A 19,307-nucleotide genomic window follows, 5' to 3' on the forward strand; every position below is an offset into this window, starting at 1 on the left:
AATTATCCCTTGACAGAACTATAAAGACTAATTGGTCTTAAGCAATATTGTAAGAATGTTAAAACTCTTTTTTAAAAAATTAATCTGTGCTCAATAGAATTATTAAATTGTTATGGCTATAGCTACTTAATTCATAATACAAATCAAGCATGGGCATTTTCATCTTTAGCTATAAATTATTTCATATTGAATTATTGGAATGATGAGCTATCATAAAATACATAAAAATAACAAAAATATAATATATATTCCATATCAAAATTAAAACAATAATCTACATATACCCAAGTTAGAAACTGCAAGCTAATATGAGATTAACTGTAATATTCAAAACAATAATATAATCAAATACAAGAAGAGACATTGATGAAAAATTAAAGCAAATGCCCTTGCTATGCGAACATCCTTTGAATGCTAGCCCTGCATGAGTCAGTTACAAAATCTTTTTTAAGTAAATAAATGAGAAATGAGCAATGCTACTGACACATTGCAAAGGCAGGGAAGTCAAGCAGAAATCCTATACCGTAGAAGACAAAAGTTTTCATGACGCATATTAAGAAGTGCCAGAATATTCCTGGCACTACATTAAGGAAATAAAATGAAGGCTTTCTTCTGTTTAGTAGCCATTACAGAATAGTATTGCAGAATACGTGGGGTTTTTGTCCTTTATCAAAGATTGGTGAGTTGTGGCATACTGTGTAATACTGCATAATATCAAAAAATCCCTGCCAACAGAAATCCACATATGAACAAGAAGGAAAGCAGCAGTATTTTCAAGGGAATCCCAAGATTCATGGAAGTGCAAAAAAAAAAAAAAAAGCTGGGGGGAGGGAGGAATCTAATCTAAGCCCAAAGAGGACCGGGTGTCCTGAAAAAGGAAGATGGGAATTGGTCAGCTTGAATCTCTTAGAGCTTGATTACTGGGGAAGTAGGAAGACAGAGATCTGCCTTGGGTAAAGAGCAATGACTTGTTGCATATTGCAGTCTTTAAGTCTATCAGTTTGATATATTTATAGTATTACTCTAAAGACAACAATGATTTTTGCCTAAAAAGGCACAGCATATTCACTCAAAATCGGTAACACAATTTACAGAGCAGGACATGAGGTACAAGGAGTTGCAACAGAAAAAAAAAAGAATAGAAAATTTCTCATCTAAGATTCAAGACTAAATGTAGGGAAGGGAAGACTATGTTTCTGAATGGAGTTTAGAGTCCAGTTCAATAGCAAAATTGCCCTTGAAACTGGACAGAGGAATTGATTTTATTCAGTTTTTCAGAAACTGCAAATGTTTAGATATATCTGGTATATTATAGTACTCTAGCCAATCTGCTTTACTTTGTCTTTAAAGGCTAGCTCCCATTAAACAGTTTGTCTAGAATTGTTGAATTCTAATAAAGAAAGGCTTATAAAATAAAGTTCATTCTATCCCCAGCTGGATAATTGCATTAAGCAACTATGAAAACTTACCCATTAATAGACAAAGAACTGATCATTTTTTGTCCTTTATAGTAGACTAAAAAGAAATCCAAGTGGGTGAAATATTTGAATTATGAATCAACAATAAATTCCACCATAGAGGAGCTTTGCATAAAGTTGGCACACTTTGAAAATAGTACATTTACCCTTGGGAACATCCCAGTCAGTTTTTAAAAATCCACACAACATTGAAGCTGAAAAGGAAATTAAAGAACAGAAAGCAAAGGATCAATCTCAACAAAAAAGCAGGGAGAAAAATCAGCAATGTCTGGGATGCTGAATTGCCAGCAGATAACCATAATATACAAGATGACTAACAAATGAACGTAATTCAAGAATATTTCAAAGTAAAGGACATCAGTGGAAGCAGAAGTTCTTTGTATGTAAAAGAACTCCAGGTGTAAACCTTGTCATCACTACAGAGGTCTGGAAAAATATCTTGTTGGAAACACTACAGAGCTACTGCTAGTCCAAAGAAACTAGATAACATTGATTAGGCATCCTGTATCCTTAATTGTGTATACACTTTCCAATTTTTCTGATAGGCTCTTGCAGTAAGTAGTATTAACTATATTACCACATCTGAACAGGGGTTCAACACAAGCAGCTTTTCAGCACCTACCTTATCTACCAAACCACCCCTCATTTTTTGTCCTATGGCCCCTATTTTGCATTTTTCCTTTAGAAATAAGGCAAAAACAGCTTTGCTTTCTGCCGTAATATCTTGCAGGCTTTAAACTCTGCCTATAATCAAATTCATTAAAGTGTATTTATCCACTCATACTTTGCCAATTCTACTGAAAAGGCAATTTAGTCACACACCTTTTCTGCCTGATTAAACTTCAAGGTCTGACAAACTATTGAAGTTAAGAGATAAGCCTGGCACCTTCTGAAATGTTTCCAGCCCCTCAAGTGACAACAATCTATGCTTTTTTTCCTTTCACTAAAGTGTGATAAACACCTGTAGATATTTATGATGCTTTATCAGGATAACCCTCTCCCGCCTAATAAATAATGACAATAAAAGAAATAGGAACGGTTTCCAGAGAAATGGGTACAATAAATAAGTAATTGGTCAGCTTTTCATTACCAAGAAACACTGTATTCTTTGAAAATCTCTCTCTCATGTCGCTGAGGCATTTATGACCCAGTGATCATAGTAATTTATTTTGAACTATAAATGCTCTTCAAGTCTACAAATAAACACAGATAACAGGGGAAGAAAAAAAATAATGCCAAAGGTTGGTGTTGTTTCTGACAAATTGCACTTTTGAGCACTACCTCTGAGAGTTTACTGCTTCATTTTCAGCTACCAGTGAACAGGAAAACTGTCAAGAGAACATTCCTGAGATTGCTGAAGCAACTATGTAATTATGGATTTGTCCTGATTATAATACTCCAAATAGCAATCTAATGCATTTGCTGAGAATTTTCATTGTGTTCAAAAAGTACTCTTTTAAAAGGTGGTACTTATCCAGTGTTACATTTTTATAGGAGCACAACCTTGCTGCTTGGGTAACATTAAACACCTAGAAGAACCAGTGGGACCTCATTTTCTTCATATACTGTATTCCAGGTAAAGCCCTGCAATTGATTATAGAATATGATATACTGAAACTCTGATGAGTTGCACCACTTCAGCATTTCTCCAATCCCTTTCAAAAGTTCTTTGTCTTGTTACTGGCCCAACACTTCCAATTAAAATGTACAATCTTTGTAAATACAGAAAACTAATTAGCACTTTCAACTGCTGGATTGTTGCAGCATCTGGAAATACTAACAACTCAGAGGCAATGGACAGAGAAAGAAAGGCTTGGATTTGGGAGACATGAGACTCATTAGTAGCCCAGAAAAGTCACACTTTCTCTGCTTGATTTTTTCCCCAATTATGATAGAAATAAAAATATGTTATTATACACTTTTGTGAAAGTCAATAATGAATTCTGGACCACACTTGGGAAGTGAAGCATTAAATAAAAATGTGAGTTCATAATGAATTACAGCTGGTGTCAAGTATTTTGTTGCTTGCTCTGAAGGAAATATGTCCTTGTCTTTGTCATTAATGTGGGAAGGGTGAAAAGTTACCAGTACAAATGTTTATCAGGAGAGGTCATGGGAACTGAAGATGTCATTTTTAAGACTCTGTCTAGAATTCCAATCATTGTTAAGGTAGGTCACTGATAAGCTGAGGGCAATATCTGATATGTATGCAAGCAGCAATACATACATGCAATCCCATATGTATTTCATAGCAAGATGAACCTTAGAACCTATTCTGACTTTACAATTTTACACCAGGATAGGACAACTGACCTAAAAATAACCCTGTAATAATTTTGTCCTTCAGCTTGAAATTCCTCCCAATATATGCTACTCTTCACAACAGCTTCATATTTTATTTAATACATTTAGAGACTATCCTACAATTTGCTCAACTGTTGGGCACCTACTGTTGTCTCAGAGTAATTAAGCCTCTCTTTAGGAAACAGACCAAGATATGTGCTTCAGTTGGGTAGTAAAAGCTTTGATTATATTTGTGTTAGTTGTGTGCATGTGTGAGGGTTGGGGTTTTTTTTGGATAGTACAACTTCATAAAATACTTTTGAATCTCAAGGGCAGCTTATGCTGAGACAAAACACAAAACATCACCTGTTGTTTGAGATATAAAAGGCAAAGATGTCTATAGAAGATACTAACTTCATTGTAGAACACAGAAATAAACTAACATACTCAGAAATGGCTTAAGTATACTGTTTGGCAATTTCTCTGTTAGTCCAGGCTGGCACCTGTTTTTTCTCTGGCTGGTACAACCTCTTATCTTCCATTGCTTCAATCTGACAGATAAACTGCACAGGGCAGATTTTTCCCAAAGTGCCTCCTCTAGCAAAGCTGCAGCAATGTAACACTGGCCAGTCCATTTTAAGATTACTAGCTACCCACATGCTTTCCTAAAACCAACAGCTAATCTTCAACAGCCATAGCTGTCCAGGTCTATCTCAGATACCAGCCACTGCACACCATTTACTAGACAGACAGACAGACAGACAGACAGACTGACTGACTATCTCTCTATCTAAAAGACTAAATGGTGTTCAATCTTATGTGCCATAACCTGGGTGGCTCACAGCATCAGCAATAAAGACATACCAAAAAACAGTCCAAACTGGCACCCAAGCAAAAGCAGTTCCCAGCACCCCGAACAATACTCCATGATACAAAAGCAGTTAGAATTTCTGGGTTCCAGCCTCACCTTATCCTAACACTTGGGGGAAGAGCCAACTTTTTAAGGCTGGAAGGCTAGAAGGGGGAGAGGACTGCTGGGTCTCAGGGGGGAAGGTATTCCACAGCTCACGGTCACTACTGAAAGGCGTACTTCCTACGTCCTGCAAGATGATGATGTTCAAGCGAATGGGCCTAGAGCACACCCATCCTATCTGACCTCCATCAAGTTCTCTTCCAGGTCTCCTTCCCAGTGTTTTTAATAATTCTTCAGCAATTTTTAAGACTCCATCTCCGATGGCAGCTCAGTAGCCCTTCCTCCTCCTACATGAGCATGTCCTATGGGAAACTAAATTATTGCCTAATTTTATCAGCTACCTAGCACAAAGTTCTCATTTGGATACCTGAAGCCATGGATGAACGTGGTTATCACAGCAAGCCTTGCAGAGAAAGTGGCTACATTAATGCTTAGGATGAAAAAGGTTTACATGCGCTAATTCATTTTGTGGAGCACCTCTTTCATTTTATTCATTCATGCATACATGCATGCATTCATTCAGTTTGAACAGCACTGAACCCTATAGCACTCTTTGCAGTTAATACTGTCCACATATAAAATATTCCCAATAAACAAAACAATAATGTGTCCATGGTAAGAATAAAGTAAAAATAAATTTATTTATTTAATTAATTAATATGTCAAATGTAGACGGCCACCCATCTCACCCAAGGTGATTCTGAGCGGTGTACAATAAAACCAAGAATTAAAACATTTTGCAAACCCATTAAAACAACAAGCATGGATAAAAGCTCTTGTTCTTCCATGAGAGGGAAGATGTTTACATACAGTATAACCAGCATTCAGGCTCCCTATTTATATTTTGAAATGACAATCAATACATAACAGAAAAAAATCACAACCTATTACTACATTCATTCACTTAATTCACAAATGTTCTACAGAAGCATCAGTTTTAAGCACTTCAGTAGAGAGGCAAAGGGCAGGTGCTACTAAAATCAGTGCTCTGACCTACAGCTTTCCTCACTTCATAGTAGTGGAGTACTAAGAGCAGCTTCTCCCAGGACAACCAAAGCAGCCAGGTTGATTCTGGTTAGCAGTTGTGGCTGGTAAGGTACCTAGATACCAACCTTATAGAGCTTTAAAAGTCAAAACCAGGACTTTGAATTGTACGCTTATTGGAAGCAAATGGAGGGTGCTTAGCACAAGTATAATGTGCTTCCAGTAGAGTGTGTGGTTAACACTTTGTATCAACTGCAGCTTCCAAGTGGTCTTCAAAGCCTCTGGAAAAACACATTTCACTAGTCCATCCTCTATGTGGTTGCTCCGCTAGATGGATCAGACTAGGAAATTAACTCCACAGGAAAACTAAAACTATGTATGTTTATAGAGATCAGCTATGATGACAGAATCTTGCAAGTCTGATTGTGCTGTACCTCCTCTTCTTTCTTATACTTCAGTGAATTAGAGAGGCATCTGCCTGAGCAGCTTCTGAATGCTATCTCGTTGTTCTGGGCTTTAAAAAATGCTTCAGCCCTTTTTGCCTAGGTAAAGATTCCTGCATATCTCTGTCAAGATCATCTTCCTTAATCTCTACATGAAGGGAGCATGAATTATTGTTGCAAGGTCCTCTCACTCCACATACTACTTATCACCAGCCACACTATTTAACTTCAACTGTGCTACATAACAAACTATCCAATTATTGGTTCAGAATGCAGAAGTACACGCAATGCTGGGCATGCTTCAGTTTGCCTGTGTGACACCCAAGCAAATTCGGGCAACTTCACATTAAAGAGGTAAGTTTCATTCTTTATTTTTAGTTTAAGAACACTCTGAATGCATATATACAGGCCTACACATGAAACAAATACAATAATTGTGTAACTTCTGGCCTATATTTGAGCTTGAATGTGTAGGGGTTCCCCAAGGCCTGAAAAATATTTCAAGGGTTCCTCCAGGGTCAAAAAGTTGAGAAAGGCTGCTTTAGATAAGGAAGATCACCCTTATTTTTTCTTATCTTCTGTCCTTTGTAAGACCTGGAACAGACCCCTCATCGTTCTAGGATTTTTTTTTTGTCTGGGTACACTTTAATTTGTTAAGGTTCTGAATAATGGCTGGCATCCAGAATGGAATAAAATACTCTATTTCAGACGACTGAAATGGAGTAATTGCTCTTCTATAAGAACAGTGTTTTTTCTGGAAGTACTTCTATTTTCTAGAGAAACATGAGAATATTCAGAACAGGCTAGGTTTTATTCATGGCATAGTCTAACACTAAACATTAATAATGAATTAAAATATTACTGAAGTATTACAAGACGAGGGTAAAGCCCACTGCTTGAGCTAGCCTTTCTCTGACAGACGTTCTCTTGACCATAGCAACAACTGAGACTGAATAGTTTAACCCTCACTTAAATGTAAGATCAGGCATCATGTGAAGTCTATAAACAATAAAGATACTTCTATGCATACAAGTGCCAGAATTTCATTCTGAAGTGCTGTCATCCAGTGGTTTATATAACCACAATCATACAACTATACAACACATGGAGAATATGGATGTTCTTATTACTCAATAGACTGTAACTCCTTGGCTCTTATTTCCAGCCCAAATGGATATTGGTGAGTTTAACATACTATTAATACCCCCCAGCACACAACCCCTCCCCCACAACTGAATGAGTGAGAAATTTCAGTCTCTCAACATTTCCCTAAAAGGCATGGGCTTAGGCAAGCAAATGAGAAAAGGCAAAGCCTTCAACAACCACTTTTTTTTTTTTTTGGCTAGATTTGTGGAATATAATTAAAGCTTTAAATCCTCCTATGATGAAAGGCAGAACAGGAAGGATTATACTGTTATCATTTCTTAAAATGACTGAGAAAGCTAGAATGTGCACCATGAAAAATCACAACAGGTGCATTAGAGGCCCGGTTACGATTTCAGAAGGTTAGTTTCCTGCTGTAGCAGCTAGCCTTTCATCTCTAAAGAGCTCGGATTAAATGGACTGTAAAGTTTCTTAATTAAAATGAACATTCTGGGCTGGCTTGGGTCAGGTCATCTTCTCATCTGCAGCATTTAAGGGTCAGTCAAAATTCAGTAAAATTTGAGGGATTTGCTTTGTTCCTTCTAAAGTCAGTCTCAGAAGGAAAAAAATTAGACCAACATCCTACCGGGTTCATGCTTACTACAGTTATTTAGTGCATCAGACAGGAAGGCAAAAAAAGTGCTTTGGAATGGTGTGGAGCAGGGTTTATAAGCCAGGGTCTGGTGGCACCCTAGGGTTCCGCAAGAGGTCACTAGGGGTTTCCTGGGGGACCACGATTTATTTAAAAAATTATTTCAAATTTGGGCAACTTCACATTAAAGAGGTAAGTTTCATTCTGTATAATTGTGTAACTTCTGCCCTATATCTGAACCTGAATGTGCAGGGGTTCCCCGAGGCCTGAAAATATAAACAAATAACCTGATAGCAATTTCATAACAAATTAAGATCCAATATCAATGGGTTTAAGTTTGAGAAGGTAAGGAACAATCATAGAGTTGACTGGCAGAAGGGCAGAACAAATTCTACAAACCCTTTGAGGAAAGGAATGGCTTGGGTAGATGATGAGGGGAACCAAGGAACTAGGGAAAAAAATAAACTTGGCATCTTATTCATTTTTCACTCATATCCTTATTTTGAACTGCTTGTGTATCCAGTATTCATAACAAACTGCAATTATGTCAGAATGATGACATATGTATGAGATCATCATGCAAATGCCACATATTGCATCACATCTAACACAAATCAGGTAAACCATGGCATTTCTGTGGTGATATCATCATCTGTGTATTTTCAGCTGCCTCCTCCTTCCTCTCCTCTGCTGATGCCGATGGTTATACAGGAAGCTCATGCAATGGCAGCTTCATTTTGATTTGACAACAAATCTTTTTGACGAAGGATATGTTACTGCAGGGCATTAGAATAATTAGCTAATCAGCGTGTAACAGCTTTGGTCAGCCATCCTTTCCACCAGGTGAGTTAGGCAAAATGAACACGTATTCTTCTGAATCTGTTTTAGATTTATTTATGCAGCTTTCTATCATAAACATTAGGAAAATCTCTACTTAATATTTCATAATAAGGGATAGCTGTCGTAAAACAGCAATATAACTGTAGTTGCAGTGGCTCAAGACCTGCCAGTGCACTTCCAACATCTTTTCATTTCAGTTTTTAAAGCAGAATTGCACAATTCTGAAACCATGAGACTGTGAGTTGTAGTCCTGCCTTAGGCACAAAGCCAGCTGGGTGAGCCTGAGCCAGTCATTCTCTCTTAGCCCTGGGAGGGAGGCAATGGCAAACCCCCTCTGAAGTCTTCTTGCCAAGAAAACTGCAGGGACTTGTCCAGATAGTTACCATGAGTCAACACTGTCTCAAAGGCAGGAGGAGGAGGAGGAGGAGGATTGAACACACAGTCAATAATTATATGAACCGTCTCAGACTGAATGAAATCACACATTAAAGGTTTTGAGTCAATGCCAGTGTTTTCCAACCTGAGTATCCTCCTCAATGCCCAGAATTCCCTAACCAACATGGCCTTTTCTGAGAATTCTAGGAATGGAAGTTCATGCATCTGAAAGTTGTCCAGACTGGAAAACACTGACCTATGTTATTGGAAGAACTATGCCATAGGATACGTAAAATCATCCTCCAAAACAAACTGATTTCAAATTGCAATATTTGGGGTGATCTGGAGAATGTTGCCTCCCTCTGGCTGTTGAAAGTGGCAGACTGTGAATGAGACAATGAATAGGGAGGCTCTTTAAAAAGTTAATTGAGAAATGAAGCTATGGTTTCATTGAGAAAGAGATGGAATATAGCTTTGCCTGGAAAGAAGTTGGGATGGGAATCCAGCTCATTGTTAGCAAGAGGAAAATGACATAGGTGCATATTAAACCACTCCATTTGCATCTGATGTGGGAGGAGATGAAGGTTGTAAGAATGAAGAGCATTCCAAAACTTTTATTCCAAATGAGGAATTCAGAAATGGTCTCTGCAAGATATAGATATGAATAATAAATATCTTTAACAGTCCTTTAAGCATAACATACAGGTGCCCTTGTTATCCACCATTCCACTACTCACGATTTAGCATACCTGCAGCTAATAAAAATAGATCAGACTTCATTAATAGCAGGTAAGGTTTTCATATATTTGCAGTTGTTGTTTTTTTTGCATGTGCAAAATGGCGGATGGATTTTATACATGAGTAAAACAGGTTTTTAAAGGTCTTGTTATCCATAGTTTTTGTTATCTGCAAGTTGGAACAAAACCCCTGCAAATATCAAGAGCCACCTGTACAAACTCTGTCAACAGGCTTTTCTGGTGGGAAGAGAATTGCATAATCATAATATTTTAATTTAAAATTGCAGAGATTAAAAAAAGAGGTACATCTATTCTCTTTCACAATGCTTCCAAGAGGTTACCATCTCACATCACAAGGAAATGCCCCAGCTTAAACAGTTGATATTTATGAAGAGCTTTGGTGTGGTTTCAGAACACTTTGCTTGGCTACACTGGAATTCACATTCGTTAACCTGTCACAGTCTGTGCTATGCCAAAACAATTTAGCATTATTAATACAAGGCTGTCCATTTGTCAGGATCAAACTCCTCTGATGTTGCTATTGAACTCTCCGTCTACCCAACTCTTTTGGGACACTTCTATTTAAATTATGTCCCACTCAGTTTCAAACTACGGCAAATAATCTGGGTAAAAACAACATCAAAATCAAGTCCACCAATGCTGAATGGGTTTAAATCCCAGGAATCCAACTCCATGTTCTACAGAATTGTATCCAAACAGCACTAGTTTACTGTCCTTGGCACTTGCTGCCTTCTCAACTGCCCAATCTTTAAAAGGTTATTGAATGAATTATATACAGATACAAAATGCCAGCCCCACAGAACCTTCCTAATTAAAAAAAAAAAAGTTGCTCAGCCTCATATCAGCTGTAAGCATTTTTGAAATTAAAAAGGGGGGCCAGCTCACTACTTTATTTGGAAATGTTCCCATTTGTCCATTAAAAGGACAAAGATAAGCATAATTGTAGAAAGCATATTGGATGGACTAGAGAAAAATATCTGTTTGCCTTCTGATAAATAGATGTTACATTTTTGGCTACGTCTATGTTGGCGGTCACTTGGTGAATGAGCAACACCCACTCTTCCAAAATGGTTGTGATGGGGCCTGTTGGTCCAAAGATGTTGCCAACCTTGGTGTCAAATTACACCCTCTTCACTTCTCCTGCAGCACATTTAGTCCTGCATCGACTGACACTACAAAGCAGCAAACTTGTTGAATCTAATCATTGTTCTGATTTTACTAACTGGTCCAGATGCATATGCAGCACCTATGGTTTACAAGAACTCTGGGACTGGAATACCCCATGTTAACAAACACATAGCTAAAGATCTTAAAGGATATTAAATATGCTTCTTACAATCTTAAGATGAGACTAATTCAACAAATACATTTGTTTTATGCTTCTTGGAAAGCCCAGAAAATGTTTTAAATGGTTAGCTGTCAACCTCACTATACTGAAAGTGTAAGATGGGTAAGGAGAGACTTACTCATATCACATTGCCTTGTCCAACTACTGCCCCATTTTCATTTAATATCCATCAGTTTTAAATTGGCAGTATAAAGATCAGTGTGGTTTAGAGATATTAAGCTTCTCTTGAACTGCATACTAATATTCAGAAGTTATTACCGTATCAAGAATTTGCAATCAGTTCACAAACACATTGATAGGTGTTCACATACTCTTTGTGAACTGGCTCTCTATCAATATTCTGATGGTCAGTATTTATTCCATATAGTCAAGGTTTAATGATGAGTTTAAGATTGGGCTGAATGGTTTAAATATGTGTATATGTATTTGTTGTTTCCTTTTTTCCTTTCACATTTCCCCCTTTTGTTTGGGAGTTAATTATAAAGGGCAATTTGTAGGGTTTTCAAACACTGGGGAAACAGCAAACTAAGAGATTGAAGCCCAAGATCCAGCGAATGTACATGGAGGCAAGGAAAAAGTGTCTAAATGTTATGACTTGAGTGAGCACTGTGGTTCTTTATTTAGTTTAGAAATACTTGGTTTGCACTGATCCAAGCACTGTCCTAAGTTTGCAATGGCACGGAAAGGTAGTTGCTTCTCAAGAGAGGGGAAACTTTAAAAGTCTACTTTATGGAATGTGTGTTTCTCTGACTGTTACAGCCAATCTTGTGACTTGGAGACAAAATAAGGAGAACGTTCTTACATAATCTTAATGATGAATTTCCATTTTCACCTTTTCAAAGCCTACCTAGAAGAAATGCATGTTGAAGAGCACTGCAACTCATACCACCTCAGACTAACCTTAATCCCAATTATGCTTGGTATTAATCAGAGTCTCAAATTCTGGTAAATTTAAGGAGAAACATGGCTATCACTTAGTATCACTGCAGACAAAACATTTAGAGTGATAAAGTGAATAAGATAACTAACAATGGAAAGGAAAGCAAGTGAAACCTACATGCCTATATTATACTCCCAATCTTCAGCCAAACACAGACTTGTCTGCCCCAAGCACTCTTATATTTTTCATTCCAGTTTTATGGCATCAGTATTGGCAAAATATTGAAACATATGCTAGACATCCCATCTCCAGGGTCAACAGTCTAGAGGAGAACAACAAAAGCGATACAGGGACTTGAAGATATGTCCTTCCAGACTGCCTGGAAGAACTTTGGATATTCAGTCCAGAGAGAAGACAACTGAGAGAGACATGATATCAAAAGTCAGACACACAAAAGGGTGGCCTAGAGAAAATATTCAGTAACTATTTTTTACTGTCACAGACACTAGGAACAGACACGATGAATGTAAGTTATAGCTACCTAGCGTGGTGACTGCCACTCAGTTTGCCATTAAATCTGATTCATACGTGTTAAGTAGAAATCTCTTTAATGAATTGTAGTGCGCAGTACAGAGAAAAAGTTGTGAATAGAAGTTCCTGCACTTTCCCCAAGTTAAACAGTCCAATGAATTCAACCCCCTCCCCATTCTTCTGTATGCAGCCCACCCTTTTCATGCCAGTCTGTTCAGTTCTGTGCAGATATTTGGAACAGCTCTGCCGGTTGACCTTGGATGCCAAAGATAGTGCAAACAAGATGCTTTCACACTCCTGGCTGGTCCCCCCTCCCACTTCTACTGACTCGTAAGTGTCAACCCGTGTTGATTCCATTCAGGCATGTGACTTGGATCAGATGTTCTGGAAATGTTTGATCTGGGAGCATGACACCTAGATTTCATTTAAATATAAGGAAACATTTCCTGACGGTAAGATCTGAGCAACAGCGGAAGTGTCTACCTACAGCAGTGTTTTTCAATCTTGGCAAGATTGAACTTTAAGATGTGTGGACTTCAACTCCCAGAATTCCCCAACCAGCAGCCAGGAGTTGAAGTCCACATATCTTAAAAGTTGCCACTGATCTAGATAGTTGTGGATTCTCCATCTCTGGACTTTTTAAAGAAGAGACTAGTCAGTGATGTCTTGAGGATGTTTTAACTCTCACACTGCAGAGAGTTTGACTAGATAATCTTTGCGATTCCTTCCAATTCCAGAGTTCTATGATTCTGGGATATCTGTAGAACACTTCATTTGGAGAACAGATATTATTTAAAGATGCTGCAAATAAGCAGGAGAGGTTGAACCTGATTAAGGTGCCTGATTAGGAGATAATTAGGAGATAATAGATAATATTTTGTTAGTTCATCCTTTTCAGTTTGGAAGGACAGCTTTCCAAAACAAAACTCGCAGTTCAGAATGGCTTAATTCTACCAAACAAACATAGTAGTAAAACAAATGAAACAACTTCAGCAGATAAAAATAAACTACAAACAATGAGAATCTTGAGAAACTTTAAAAAGCATTCAAAATGTTGCCCTGTCTTGTAAAATATATACTGTTACACACTTCCATCTACCAGCATGCAGAATACCTTGCAGGTTAAACATTAAAGACCATTTCTGTTAACTGTACCATAAATGAAAGAACACAGTGCACTCAAAATATAAGCTGTGCTCTAAGAGTTAACCTCCATTTCATCTCACAATAGAACGAGAAAAAAAAAAGGAAAAAGAAACCAATTCAACAGAGTACAAATGCAGCGATTTATCGCCACCTCAAGGTATTTTGAAGTATCACACTCCAAAGCCCACAAAGGTATTTGTTTTATTGAACTGTCAAACATAGCCATAAGCAAACCAGGCCACACAATTAAAACTACCTACCACATTCAAGATACATTTGCTGTAACTGTGGATAATTTTGAATCCTTCCCCAGCAATATTTTATATTTATTTATTGCATTTTATAATAGTAATGTGTTTGATTTTTGTGAGATTTTAACCTTTATGGCTGTAGTTTGATTTTATTATAAACTACCCAGAGTCCCTCTTTTGGGAGAGATGGGCGGTAATTAAATTTGAATAATAAATAAATAAAATAAATAAATATGTAATGACATTTTTCAAAAAAGAAATGCATCCATTCACAAGTGTGGTTGAATCGAATTGCTTTATTGTATTTTGATTGATTGATTGATTTGGAACCTCTCTTTTCTGCAGGTGTCATACACAGCATTCCCACCTCCAATTTTTCCCTACAACAGCCAGCCTGTGAGGTAGGTTGGTTTGCGAGAGAGGTTGGGTTGAGTGAGCTTTCATGGCTGAAGTGGGCTAGAACCTGGGTTTCACCTATGCCAGTTCAAGACCTTAACCACTACACCACACTGCCTCTCTTTGCAACTTGCACAGTTCTAAACAGATGAAGGGTATGCTGAATGAGTAAGTTAGGAGTTTAAACTTAACTCTGAAGGTCAGGGGCACACCATGATAAATGGCCCATTTCAGTCAGCAAATCACAGTAAACGAAAAGGTTCCCAAATGAATGGAGAAAGATTGGATGAATTGATTGGATTGAATGAAGAAAGATAATGAAAAAGATTGGATGCAGAAGTACGTAAGTTAAGTAAGTGCACAGGTTTTTCTTCTTTCAGTGTGAAGCACAGAATGTGTGAGTTCAGAACAGTTATCTGCCAAATTTTGCATCTACAAAAAAGGGAATTTTTTTTGGTTTCCCCTCAGAATAAAAAGTCTTTTAAAAATCACAGTGGAGGAAGCGAGAGAGGTAACAAATAGCTTATCTTACAAAATGCGTGTAGTGGCAAAGAAGTCTTTTTTATACTGAAAATGCCTCTTCTGCATATGCTCAAGACAAGCCTCTAGTCCTATAATTTTAAGGTTAGCAATATTTCCTACAATGGTCAAATATGACTCAACATTGCATAGTCACAGAATCATCCCAGAAGGTTTACAAAAAGACCTCTGTGTGAAGAGAGAGAGAGAGAGAGAGCGCGCACAGACAGACAGACAGGCATGAAGATGTTGACAAGTTTCTAGAGAAATCTGTCCTCCCTGTCTTTATTGCTACCTTCTTCGTTTTGCCATCCCTCAATATGAATAGGTAAAACTGTGGGTGAAAACATTTTGCAGAGACTTGGATGAGAAGCATACCAGGACAACTGAACTGCATAAATTTCCAGTTTATTCAGGGTTGACAATTTTTGTAAGAGTGAAGAATCTGAATTCCACATGATAAATTTTCCCAGAAAAAAAAATTACTCTAAAATAAAGATCTGACCTAAATTTGGGAAGTTAAAAGAAATACATGTATCATATTAAGTTTACATATAGTCTACATCTACCAATAGCTGAAAGTACTATTTAAACTGAAATCAAACATTAGCACCCCCCCAAAGATCAATAAAGTGTATTTAATATGATTTAACTAGCCAAATGAATTAAAATCTTCAACTGGAAGCTATACTTACTAGAATATTTGTAAAAACTTTAAGACATACAGCTCAATAGACTACAGTTTACTTTCCTTATTAGATTTCAGCAGCACAATCCAATACATATTCACTCAGAAATTTTCCACCGAGTTAATGAAGCCAACCTTTTAATAAGTATGCCTTTTTTGCTGTGTTATTGCAGCCTAAGGAAAAACAAAAGGAGGATCTGAAAACTGCTAATATTCTCATTTTAGAACAACAAATAGCTATGTGCATAAATGTATATTCTACCTACAGAAGATCATTAAGGAAAAAAAATCAATTAATTACAAGCTTGATTTTCAGTGTAATTAGCACGGTGGCTTATTTATTTATTTAATCTAATTCTAGACTGCAGTCCTATGTTGAAGCATCTTAAAGTTCATGGAGCTCAACTGAATAAAGAAAAAATGATTAAAACACAAGGGCATGAAATTACTGTTATTTAAAACCTTCAATGTAGAATGCACTAAATGAAAGCGAGACAAAGAAAAATCCATTCATAACTAACATTCACACAGGAAAGTCTGTATAAAGAAATAGGTCTAACATACCGAAGTAGCAGCCTCATGAATATTAAGGAAGAGTGCATTTTGAGAGAGTGGTTGTACTGCAGAAAAATCAGACTTAGGAGTAACTTCCACAGGGTGGTCTGCAAGTGACTGCAAAGCAGCAAGACCACTATGATGACCTTAGTGTCTGTTCACTTCTGTATCAAGGAGAGCAACTAGCATTTTTTTTTAATGCAACGCTGGTTGTCTTATATGCCAGACTGGTTATCTTATTTGAAAATGACATAGTAGCTAATGGTAGGGTAGCCAGGGTGTGTGCTTCAGCAAAAGTATAATAATTACGTGTAAACAGGTGTCCCACTGAGAATGCCACATTCTCAATCAGCTTCTATCAGGGATAGCACCAGCAAAGCACATTACAAGTACCTAAATATGAATTACTAGTACATGAACTATATCGGGCAGGATAGTCCTGTCCAAGAAAGAACATAACTGGTATAGCAACCAAGCTGGTAGCAGGCACTCCTGGCTACCGAGTTCACTTAGGCCTCTGATGACAATGATAAATCTATGTGTACCCCCTACTCCATCTTGGATATTTATGAGTTAGTACAATTCTATCTCTTCAGCAAAGGATCGTTACCTTGCAATGGTGCTGGAGCTTGAGCACTTCAATGATGCCATGAGCTAAACCATCAAGGGCCACCCAAGACGGGAAGGTCTTGACAGAGAGGTCAGACTAAATGCGATCCCTGGGGAAGGTAATGGCAACCCACTCCAGTATTCTTGCTGTAAAAACTAAATGGATCAGTACAACCAGAGATATGTCGGTATACCATTGGAAGATGAGACCCCCAGGTCGGAAGATGGTCAAAATGCTACTGGGGAGGAACAGAGGATGAGTTCAACTAGCACCAGACGTGATGACGCAGCTAGCTCAAAGCCGAAAGGACGGCTAGCGGCCGACGGTGCTGGTGGTGAACGGCGAATCTGATGTTCTAAGGATCAACAGATCATTGGAACCTGGAATGTAAGATCTATGAGCCAGGGCAAATTGGATGTGGTTATTGGTGAGATGTCAAGATTAAAGATAGACATTTTGGGCATCGGTGAACTGAAATGGACTGGAATGGGCCACTTCACATCAAATGACCACCAGATCTACTACTGTGGACAAGAGGACCACAGAAGAAATGGAGTAGCCTTCATAATTAATAGTAAAGTGGCTAAAGCAGTGCTTGGATACAATCCAAAAAACAACAGAATGATCTCAATTCGAGTTCAGGGCAAGCCATCTAACATCACAGTGATCCAAATAAACGCCTCAACCACAGATGCTGAAGAACCTGAAGTACAGCAGTTCTATGAGGCTCTGCAGCACCTAGTGGATAACACGCCTAAAAGAGATGTTATTTTCATCATGGGAGACTGGAATGCTAAGGTGGGCAGTCAAATGACACCTGGAATTACAGGTAAGCATGGCCTGGGAGAACAAAACGAAGCAGGACATAGGCTGATAGAATTTTGCCAAGACAACTCACTCTGCATAACAAACACCTCTTCCAACAACCTAAGAGACGGCTTTATACATAGACTTCACCAGATGGACAACACCGAAATCAGACTGACTACATCCTTTGCAGCCAACGGTGGTGGACATCTATACAGTCAGTAAAAACAAGACCTGGAGCTGACTGTAGTTCAGATCACGAACTTCTTCTTGCACAATTTAGGATCAGACTAAAGAGATTAGGGAAGACCCACAGATCAGCTAGATATGAGCTCACTAATATTCCTAAGGAATATGCAGTGGAGGTGAAGAATAGATTTAAGGGACTGGACTTAGTAGGTAGGGTCCCGGAAGAACTCTGGACAGAAGTTTGCAACATGGTTCAGGAGGCGGCAACAAAATACATCCCAAAGAAAGAGAAAACCAAGAAGGCAAAATGGCTGTCTGCTGAGACACTAGAAGTAGCCCAAGAAAGAAGGAAAGCAAAAGGCAACAGTGATAGGGGGAGGTATGCCTAATTAAATGCAAAATTCCAGAGGTTAGCCAGAAGAGATAAGGAATTATTTTTAAACAAGCAACGCGTGGAAGTGGAAGAAGACAATAGAATAGGAAGGACAAGAGACCTCTTCCAGAAAATTAGAAACATCAGAGGTAAATTCCAGGCAAAAATGGGTGTGATCAAAAACAAAGATGGCAAGCACCTAACAGAAGAAGAAGAGATCAAGAAAAGGTGGGAAGAATATACAGAAGACCTGTATAAGAAGGATAACAATATCAGGGATAGCTTTGACGGTGTTGTCAGTGAGCTAGAGCCAGACATCCTGAAGAGTGAGGTTGAATGGGCCTTAAGAAGCATTGCTAATAACAAGGCAGCAGGAGACGACGGCATCCCAGCTGAACTGTTCAAAATCTTGCAAGATGATGCCGTCAAGGTAATGCATGCTATATGCCAGCAAATTTGGAAAACACAAGAATGGCCATCAGACTGGAAAAAATCAACTTATATCCACATACCAAAAAAGGGAAACACTAAAGAATGTTCAAACTATCGAACAGTGGCACTCATTTCACATGCTAGTAAGGTAATGCTCAAGATCCTGCAAGGTAGACTTCAGAAATTCATGGAGCGAGAATTGCCAGATGTACAAGCTGGGTTTAGAAAAGGCAGAGGAACTAGGGACCAAATTGCCAATATCCACTGGATAATGGAAATGGATAATGGAAAAAGCCAGGGAGTTTCAGAAAAACATCTATTTCTGTTTTATTGACTATTCTAAAGCCTTTGACTGTGTGGACCATAACAAATTGTGGCAAGTTCTTAGTGGTATGGGGATACCAAGTCATCTTGTCTGCCTCCTGAAGAATCTGTATAATGACCAAGTAGCAACGGTAAGAACAGACCACGGAACAACGGACTGGTTTAAGATTGGGAAAGGAGTACGGCAGGGCTGTATACTCTCACCCTACCTATTCAACTTGTACGCAGAACACATCATGCGACATGCTGGGCTTGAGGAATCCAAGGCTGGAGTTAAAATTGCTGGAAGAAACATTAACAATCTCAGATATGCAGATGATCCCACTTTGATGGCTGAAAGCGAAGAGGAACTGAGGAGCCTTATGATGAAGGTGAAAGAAGAAAATGCA

At 38.2% G+C, this 19,307-nt stretch overlaps 1 protein-coding gene across 4 annotated transcripts in view; it reads right to left on the reverse strand.

The window, feature by feature from the left end:
- PDLIM5 (PDZ and LIM domain 5) overlaps positions 1-19,307 on the reverse strand; it is a 705,552-nt gene that overhangs the window by 580,636 nt on the left and 105,609 nt on the right. The window lies entirely within an intron of this gene.

Source organism: Candoia aspera, chromosome 8 (genome assembly GCF_035149785.1).
Source record: "Candoia aspera isolate rCanAsp1 chromosome 8, rCanAsp1.hap2, whole genome shotgun sequence".
Taxonomy (NCBI): Eukaryota; Metazoa; Chordata; class Lepidosauria; order Squamata; family Boidae; genus Candoia; species Candoia aspera.